Here is a 10,430-nt window from a genome sequence, read left to right on the forward strand (position 1 = left end):
CTCGCGCCGCCTCGCCGCCCCGCGCCGCCTTGCCGGAGCCGCCCGCCGCCGCCCTCGCCGGACTTGCCGGCGGTAGTCGCCACCGCTGCTGGTTTTCTTCGAAAAACCGTACATTTTTTTAAGACCTGCGGTTTATTTTTTAGATCATTTTTTCTGGTTTAGTTATATAGCGAACGCCCGTTCGTACGTTCGTTTTAACGGACGGTTTTCACCGTTTAGCCCCAAACAGCGAACGTTCGTTCGTTAGCCTATTCGTCAGTTTTTCTTTTTCTCGGATTTTCCGCGAATATTTTCGATCGTGATTTATGATACGATTTTCGTTTTAGTATAACTTTTCGCTCGTTTATCGGAATTAGGCGATTCAAGCACCTGGAGTTTCGTCTCGAAACCCTATTTCTGTTTAATCAACTTAAACAAGAATTTGCTACTATAAAATTTGACTCTAGTCCAGATTAGTAAATGAAGATTGTTTCTTTCGCCGTTTGAGTTTTGTTGCTTCATTCGATTTGATTCTTTTTGCAAACCGGAGTTCTTAAGTTGAACTTTCCGGTTAGATCTCTTATTTGAATTTTACCCATGCCCTTGCTTGATTGCTTATTGTATGCTTGTTTGTTTGCGACAGAGTACCCGGAGTGCGAAGCGTGCTACTATGAGTCTCTAGGTTTCGCGGATTATTAGCAAGGCAAGTAACATTTTGATCATACATCTTACTACCTAGTTTTATTGCATTAGATCAATCCTCAAACAATTGCATGGTTAGGATCTGATTAAATTGTGGGTTTTGGGAAGTAGATGAGGTAGTACCTATTCACTTATTTATTGTCAAACCCTGGGAGTTACTTCTATGTTATGCTTATACTGCTATGCTATGCTCGTAGACATGGATTGGGTGAGTGTATCCATGACAGTTGTGAGATTGTTAATTAATGGTTCAACTTAAGGTGGCAACTTTAATACACATCTGGGTGGATTGAGGCACCTGGGGTATCCAGTGATTACCGGTATTTTTCTGGAAATCCCGGGGTACCGTGTGATTCTCCTATGGACTGCCATCCAGGCTCAAAGGGATCATAAGATTATTCATGCTAGAAACTTCCATGTGCAGCCACATGCCATTATGGGCTCTGGCATAGTTGAGTAAGTTGTGGGAAACCTTTCCATGATGGGCTAGCAGATGTAGGGGATTGTAGGTGTACCGGCCTATCTATCGGTTAAGGGGACCTCTTCGAAAAGACTGTGTCTTCGGTCATCCGTTTCTCAAACATCATGTAGTGCGAGAAATCCAATGGAGGAGATCAAGTCTTGTGGGGAAAAGTGCACAAACCTCTACAGAGTGTACAAACTAATGATGGTTAGCCGTGTCCCCGGTTATGGACATCTTGATTATCTAGTTTCTTGGATTATCATGTGGATCTCATCAGTCTTAATTATAAAATTTGATTGGGTCATTGATTACTTTTTAATTGGGGATTGAGATGGGGTTTACCACTCTCAATGTTTAACTACCACCATGATAGTTAAATAAAATATATTCCTTTGCAATAGGGAAAATTTGGCTTTCGCAAAATTGTTAACTATACAACCTCCACCAGCCAAATATGCATGTAATGATAGCATTATTCTGTTCATTACTCTTTTGTGTTACATTGCCAGCATATTCCATGTGCTGACCCGTTTTCGGACTGCAACATATCTTGTTGCAGACTTTTCAGACGATGAGTAAGGAGCCTTAGGTCGTGGTCTTTCACTCAGTGATGTCGTTGGAGTTGATGGACTCACTTTATTTAAGCCTTCCACTGTTATCGTATTAGATGGCCTTATGCCATATTTATTATAATAAGTTCTTTTTGGAGACATTAGTTGTAATAAGTGTGTGATTGCTACTCTGTTATAAATCCTTCCAGTATTGTGTGTGTCAGCATTACCGATCCAGGGATGACACTTATGCACAGAGATCAGACTATTTGAGGTCTGGTTGCTACACTACTACACAACCTTCTTCTTGTAGACGTTGTTGGGCCTCCAAGTGCAGAGGTTTGTAGGATAGTAGCACATTTCCCTCACTGGATGACCTAAGGTTTATCAATCCATGGGAGGCGTAGGATGAAGATGGTCTCTCTCAAACAACCCTGCATCCAAATAACAAAGAGTCTCTTGTGTCCCCAACACACCCAATATAATGGTAAATTGTATAGGTGCACTAGTTCGGCGAAGAGATGGTGATACACGTGCAATAGGGATGGTAGATATAGGTTTTTGTAATCTGAAAATATAAAAACAGCAAGGTAACTAATGATAAAAGTGAGCACAAACAGTATTGCAATGCTTCGAAACAAGGCCTAGGGTTCATACTTTCACTAGTGCAAGTTCTCTCAACAATAATAACATAACTGGATCATATAACAATCCCTCAGCATGCAACAAAGAGTCACTCCAAAGTCACTAATAGCAGAGAACAAATGAAGAGATTATTGTAGGGTACAAAACCACCTCAAAGTTATCCTCTCTGATCGATCTATTCAAGAGTCCATAGTAAAATAACATGAAGATATTCTTTCTGTTCGATCTATCCTAGAGTTCGTACTAGAATAACACCTTAAGATACAAATCAACCAAAACTCTAATGATACCTAGATACTCCAATGTCACCACAAGTATCCGCGGGTATGATTATACGATATGCATCACACAATCTCAGATTCATCTATTCAACCAACACAAAGAACTTCAAAGAGTGCCCCAAAGTTTCTACCGGAGAGTCAAGACGAAAACGTGTGCCAACCCCTATGCATAAGTTCACAAGGTCACTGAACCCGCAAGTTGATCACCAAAACATACATCAAGTAGATCACGTGAATATCCCATTGTCACCACAGATAAGCACATGCAAGACATACATCAAGTGTTCTCAAATCCTTAAAGACTCAATCTAATAAGATAACTTCAAAGGGAAAACTCAATCCATTACAATAGAGTAGAGGAGGAGAAACATCATCAGATCCAACTATAATAGCAAAGCTCACGGTACATCAAGATCGTGTCGAATCAAGAACACGAGAGAGAGGGAGAGAGAGATCAAACACATAGCTACTGGTACATACCCTCGGCCCCGAGGGTGAACTACTCCCTCCTCATCATGGAGAGCACCGGGATGATGAAGATGACCACCGGTGATGATTCCCCCCTCTGGAAGGGTGCTAGAACAGGGCCCCGATTGGGTTTTGGTGGCTACAGAGGCTTGCGGCGGCGGAACTCTCGATCTAGGTTATGTTCTGGAAGTTTGGGTATATATAAGAGGTGTTGGCGTTGGGAACAAGTCAGGGGGGTCCACGAGGCGGCCACGAGGTAGGGGGGCGCTCCGCCACCCTCATGGTGGCCTTGGGACTCTTCTAGTCCATCTCTGGTACTCTGTGGGCTTCTTCTAGTCGAAAAACAATCTTCGTGAAATTTCAGGTCAATTGGACTCTGTTTGGTATTCTTTTTTGCGATACTCAAAAAACAAGAAAAAAACATAAACTGGCACCGGGCTCTAGGTTAATAGGTTAGTCCCAAATATCATATAAAACAACATATAAATGCATATTAAACATCTAAGATGGATAAGATTGAAAGTGCTAGTTATCGACTAGAGGAGGGGGGGTGAATAGGCGATTTTATGGAAGTCTTCAAAACATGAGAGTTTCAAAGACAAACAATAGAAATGAACCTATTGATATGCAGCGGAAGGTAGACTACACTAAGCAAGCCATAGTCAAGTATGCAATGAAGTGAAAGCACGAAGACTAATAGCTGCTAGGTAGTAAAGATCAGGATGGAAGATAGTATGAAGCCAAACAATGATAGTAGTCACACAGTGAAGTCAAACAGGTAGTGCAAGCAGGCAATGACTTCACGAAGACAAACTATAAGTAAAGAGAGGGAGAGGATAGAACCAGTCACTTGGTGAGGACACATGATTTGTTGGACCAGTTCCAGTTGCTGTGACAACTGTATGTCTAGTTAGGGAGGCTGAGATTCAACACAGAAGACCACATCTTCACCTTATTCCCCTTGAGCTAAGGACACCCAGTCCTCGTCCAATCACTTTCGTAAGTCTTCAAGGTAGACTTCCAAACCTTCACAGACTTTGTTCACCGGCGGTCCAAAATGACTCTTGGATGCTCAGAACGCGACGCCTAACCGGCCGGAGGATTCACAGTCCTCAAGTGTAACAAGTCTTTAGGTCACGCAGACAGAAAGACTTCAGTGATGCCTAACACTCTTTGGCTCTGGGTGTTTGGGCTTTGTCCTCGCAAGGATTTCTCTCTCTCAAAAGCTTCGGAGCTTGGTTGCTCTCAAACGACAGAAGCCGTGCACTAACTCTGAGCAGCCACCATTTATGGTGTAGGGGGTGGGCTATTTATAGCCACTAGGCAACCCGACCTGATTTGTCCAAAATGACCCTGGGTCACTAAGGAACTGACACGTGTTCCAACGGTCAGATTTCAAACACACGCGACAGCTTGACTTGGGCTGCAAGTAAGCTGACTCATCCGGCTCTGGATAAGATTTGCTCTCATTGTCTTCGCTCAAAGATATAGGATTTTGGTTGAGCATCACTTCAGTCACTCTGACTTTGTTCACTGGGACCCCACTTAACAGTATGGTGGTTCCTATGACTCAACAAAGAAGAAAAGGAAACAACGAAACAACTAAGTCTTCGCGCTCCAAAGTCTTCACGCAATGTCTTCTCTTGTCATAGTCTTCAATGTAAATATCTTCACATACCACCATTGTCATCAATGTCTTCATACATTTTTAGGGGTCATCGCCGGTAGGTAAACCGAATCAATAAGGGACTACTACCTGTGTTATCCTGCAATTCTCACAAACACATTAGTACCTCAACCAGGTTTGTCGTCAATACTCCAAAACCAACTGGGGGTGGCACTAGATGCACTTACAATCTCCCCCTTTTTGGTGATTGATGACAAACTGGTTGAAGTTTTCAACGGGGATAAAAGTATGTGGAATTGTAAAGGATTTATGTATTATCTTCATAAGTAGCAAAAGGCTCCCCCCTGAAGATGTGCATACAAGCAATTTGCTTTTGGAATGCAAATGCACATGGCAGGTTGTACTTGTGGAGATCCTCTTCAACTTATGAAGACAATTCATCATGCATGATTTGATATAACAAAGATAATGACATGCATAATGAAAAATGGACGTCTGCAATACGACTTCGTGCGGGATTTATCATCGCACATGCGGAATTTATCATCGCATCACAGAATAGCAAACAAGTAGCAGACGACCATCAAGTTTAAGTGTTACAACTCAAAGAACGAAATGTATCAAAAGCGAGAGTTGTAAACACTAAGAAAAATATAAAGCAACCACCCATATGGACCCGCTTGAAGACTATCAACTCATATGCTTCTCCCCCTTTTGTCAATAAGGACCAAAAAGGTTTGAAGACATAGAGCCTCTACTCGTTCCCAGAAGGAGTAGGAGAAGCTGCAGGGTCGGCGTCGGGGTTTGGTGGTGCAGAAGAACTTGGTGCAGTGTCGATATGCACTGAAGTTGGAGGTGGTGAGGTAGCATCATCTTGATCATCAATAACTCTGGCATTCACCGTTGCAGCTGAGGAGGAATAGTCAGAGTCTTCAAGAGACGGAGTTCGACACAAGACAACATTCCTGGGAGGAGTGGAGTCAAACTTGAATCTTTCAGTGAAGCCATCGTCTTGAAGATCTGCTTCAGCACTCAGCAATGTCAAACTTTTCCATGACCTCCGACAGGTTTCATGTGTAACAAAGGCATTTTTGGTGGCAAGATTGTGAATGCGATTGACATCCACCAAGAGGCTTTGCATCTGCTGCTTCAGCCAGTAGTGATGCTTATCCTGTTTCTGATGCAGGGCAACGAGAAGCTCTCTGTCAATGAGAACACGAGATCGCTTCCGAGGCCTTTGAGCAATAGTGCTTTCAGTGGCTTCAGTTTGAGCACGGTGAGGTAAGAGTGTATTTCCAGCCAACGGATAAACGCGAGTGACTGCCTGGACTCCTTCAATGGGCTATGTGAAGCTTCGGTGATCAGCATTGTGAAGATAAACAGGCTCCTTGGCAGGCTCGGGGTATATGGCTTCGACTGACATATCAACCACTGGCAGAAAGATCAGATGGTTGCGAGCAGATGGCTGATAGATGACAGCTGAATGAAGCTTGATGAGGCGCATAACCCATGGAGCATAGAACTTCAGTCAAAAGAGATCAAAGCCTGATGCATCCAATTGCCTGATAAAGAAGTCTTGAGCATTGAAGCTGATGCCATTGAAGATATAAAAGACCAAAGTCTTCATTGCTCCTTCAAGTTTCGCTGCAGAAGAATGTCCTTTGACAGGCCATAGAGTTCACCTGATGATATGATAAATAGTGCGGGGCAGATACTCTAGGTCTTCAACAAGAACTTCTTTGGGTATTCAACGTCATGTGGCAGAGGCTTCATCATGCTCAGCATTTGGCTCATGTTGGGCTTTGGCTTCTGAAAGATGCTCTCCAAGGCATTGCGGTGAAGCGGACAACCAGGTTCATACAGTTCACCTGGAGTGGGCAGACCAGTAAGCTCAATAATGTCAAAAGATTTAGCTTCATGGTGTACATTGCCTGTCATCCACTCAAGGACCCATGTCTTCGGATCCCTGTTGTAGCCGCGAATGTGGAGGGTGGCATAGAATTGCAGCAGAAGCTCTTCATTCCAATGCTCCTTATCAGTCACAAAATTCACCAATCCAGCATCAGGAAGCAGTAAAGGGATTCTTCAAGGCATGGCAGTCCAGCAATGGCTTCACAGTCAAGATGCATATGAGGGAAGATGCGCCCTTGGTCATAAAGAACACAAGAATAATAACTGCGCTGCTGATAGCTCCAAAACCGATCTGATGAAATCTTTGGCTTGGAATAGGGGTTCTTGGCGCTATCAAAAGAAGGTGTTGTGCGCAGTGAAGCCATTGGCATTGAAGGACCCTGCTGAAGTGGCAGTACCAGGGAACCTGGGCAGTCTTGGCTTAGACTTCTGGACCTGAGGCCTGTGCTCGACATGGTAATCAAATTGCGGACCAGCGAACCAGAATAGGCCATCTGACAGTGACCAGCTAACCATAATTGTATGCTTGCTCGATAGTATGTGGACTAGGAGGTGGTACAGGAGCAAAGGCAGTGGCAGTGACTTCAGGCTGCAGATTTGCATCAGGTGCAGCACTGAGTTCAGGTGCTATCACTCCAGGCACCACATTGACTTCTGGTGCCACATTAGCTTCATCCATGACAACGTCATTGGCTTCAGTGTTGGTGTTGGTGGTTGCCTCAATGTTGTTAACCTCCACTTGAGTAGCTGGAGGGTTGGACACATTCTCCTCGAGAACAACTTCAGGGTAGGTTGGGGGTGTGGCAACACGAACTTCTTCAACTCTTGGTTCTTCTTGGTCATCGGCTGATGCAGCCGGAATATCTTCAGCCGCGTTGGCTTCAGACTCAGGGTTGTTCACAGTTGGAGAGGCTTCAGGAAATACTTGGCGTGAAACCGATTGGCGCTCTTCCCCTTCTGGAACACTCGACAAGGTGACTTGAGCCCTTGGTCCCTTGCGAAGCCTGCGGAAAGCTGGCGACGCTTGTGGAGATGGAGTAGGTTGAGCCTCAAAGTCATCATCTTCAAGCAGCAAAGCGGTGACTTGAGTTGGGGGAGTAGTTGGTGTTTCTTCTTCACGGGGTGAGTTTTGTGGGTTATCAGCCCATGAGTAATCCTGAGCAATTGGCGTCAAAGGACGACCAATGCTGATGAGCTCGCTGTTCATAAGAATAGGCGATGATACCACATTGTGCTCGATCTGAGGAAGGACTTCATCATCTTCAACATTGTCTTGATGACCAATGTCTTCAGCTGCGGTGGGGTCAACAGCTGGAATGTCTTCAGCTTCAGGAGCCTCTGGGGAAGCAGGCTCATGAACTATCAAACGACGTTCTTGTTGTGCAGATGCAGGACGAGCAACATAAATTGGCTCGACGACAAGGGCTCTGTGGGAGCAGCCTGATCTCTCTTCTTGATCTTGCGCTTCTTGGTGGGTGGAGCATCATCAGTGGTGTTCTTGGTCTTGCGCTTTCGGGCTTTGGCTTCAGCTGCCCTTGTCTTCTGAAGCTCTGAAGCCACTATGGGGACCTTAGGCTTCACGCCTGTCATACTGGCGGGGAAGACAATGCGAGGTTCTTCCCGCCTGGATGGTTCATCTTGGTCCACAGTAGGCTTCTTCTTATGCTTGGCAGCCATCTTAGGGTCGAAGCCAGGATGCGCAAGTGCCTTGCGCTTCTCAACTTCATTGTAAGTTTGAATGCACTTTGCAGCCAGAAGCTTCATTCGCTCTCGAGAACCTTTGGCTTCCTCATGTTTCTTGTGAAACGCTTCCTTGAGCTCATGCAACATGACCTTAAAGTTCTGGATGTCTGTTACGCTGAGCTTGGCAATGTGCTTGTTGAAATGAGCCTTTTCATAGTCGATCTTGTGCTTCAGCTCAACAATTTATTGTGCAAGAGCCAGCTCAGGAGCAATGGCGCCATGGAAGGATACGCTTAGCCCAATGGGAAGTTGCAGATCATCAAAGCTGAGATTGGGGGTGTCAACCACTCATCAATGAAGTTGTTCAATACTTCCACGTCAAAGAGAGGCAAATCATTGAAGATTTCCGCCTCTTGCTTGCTCTTTATCAGCTGCTCAAGAGCGTCATCAGCAAGATCGTCGTCGCTCGACAGATCAATGGCATCGTTCTCATTCCTCATAACAGCAGCAGGGGCCAGAGCTAGACCAGGAGTGTGGATGGGCTTCTTCTTCTTTTTCTCAGACTTGGATATGCGTGAGAGATCTTCTAACTGCACACTTGGTGCAGGAGGAGCAGTGGCCAGAGGCTTCACTCGTGAAGCTTTTGGTGCAGTGGAAGGCTTCGAAGCCTTGGGTTTCTTTAGCTTCTTAGGCTTCGGTGGTGCAGGCGCTTCGTCAGAATTAGTGTCATCTGCAGGTTGATCCACGTCTGTCCCTTGAACCATAATATGAGTGATGAGACCTTCTAGGTTGTAGAAGGGCCCAACGAGATTGGGTTCAGCTTCGCGTGTGCCATCGGCACGAGGAGCAGAGGGACCTGAGTTGAAGTCTAATCCCCGCGACTTCTTGTTTTCTTTGGCCGAGTTCTTGGCAAACTGGAAGTTGCTCTTGAATAGATTGTCGTCACCACACCATAGCAATGAAGGTGGGTCGGCATCTGCAGGCTGTGGTCCACGGACCATGCAAGGGTAGAAACCTTGTTCAATGGCTTCAGCTCTTGACCTGGGTGGAAGATTTTTGTACAAGATGTCTCCCTAGGGTCGCTTGATGGCATTCTTCTCAGCATATTCCTGGGTCACGAACCTGTACTTGTACCATTGTTCTGCCCAATATCTCCGAATCCATTGGATTCGGGTTTTTCGCTGATTGTAGTCCTCCTCTGGATCTGTCTTGTACAGCTCATAGAGCTCTGGTGGCAAATCCTTTGATGTATTCCCACGGTGCTGTCTGCCACCCTTCCTTGCAGACTTATCTGTTGCCATGAATTTCAAACTGAATGGCTTCAACACTGTCAAAGGCTTCCGTTTGCTGGTCAGACAGGAACTGGCTTCGGGAGAGTTGATATGATGCTGTAAGAATTCTACAAATGAATGCAGACTATGAGAACCAAGGGATTCTCCCACGGACATGTACCTGTGACAGCATTAGAGATGCGAGGGAAGGGGAAGAGGTCATATGCATTCTCAGAAGATTTTGAAGATAAATTAGTTTAGAAGACATTGACCTCATAGCGCGAAGACATTCACTTATATGTTGAGAGTAGGTTCCAGATTTGTACGAATCCAAGAATAAGTACAAGTGAGGAATCTAACTACGTGTGGAGCATAAGTGAATATACTAGGCATCATATGAGATGCAGACATGATAGATCCAAATTTGTGGAGGAAGAAACCACTTTTGGTAGAAAGGATGAATCTATAGGATCAAAAAGACGGTAACAAGAGGGTTTTAATTTACCACACGATAAACTGCTAGACGGAGTAGAAGATGAGGCCAAGCAGTTCGATCTTCCGTTCCCTAACTTGGCGAAGGAGGACACCTACGGCGGCGGCGGAGAAGATGATGTCCGCGGCCGACGTGAAGACGACGTCGGAGAGGTCGCGACAGCTAAGTGCTTCGTCTCCGGTGTCGTCGAGAGCTAGCGGTGGCGCTAGGGTTTGTCGAGGTGGAGAGGTGGAAGAAAGATTTTGACAGCGATTGGATTTGCATTTATAGGGAAAGGGACGACATAGAGCAATTACGCAGGTGCCCCTGGCGGTTCACATCTGAGTGACATGTGGCGAACATGCAACACATTTGGA

The sequence above is a fragment of the Triticum dicoccoides genome, chromosome 2B (assembly GCF_002162155.2).
Source record: "Triticum dicoccoides isolate Atlit2015 ecotype Zavitan chromosome 2B, WEW_v2.0, whole genome shotgun sequence".
Classification (NCBI taxonomy): Eukaryota; Viridiplantae; Streptophyta; class Magnoliopsida; order Poales; family Poaceae; genus Triticum; species Triticum dicoccoides.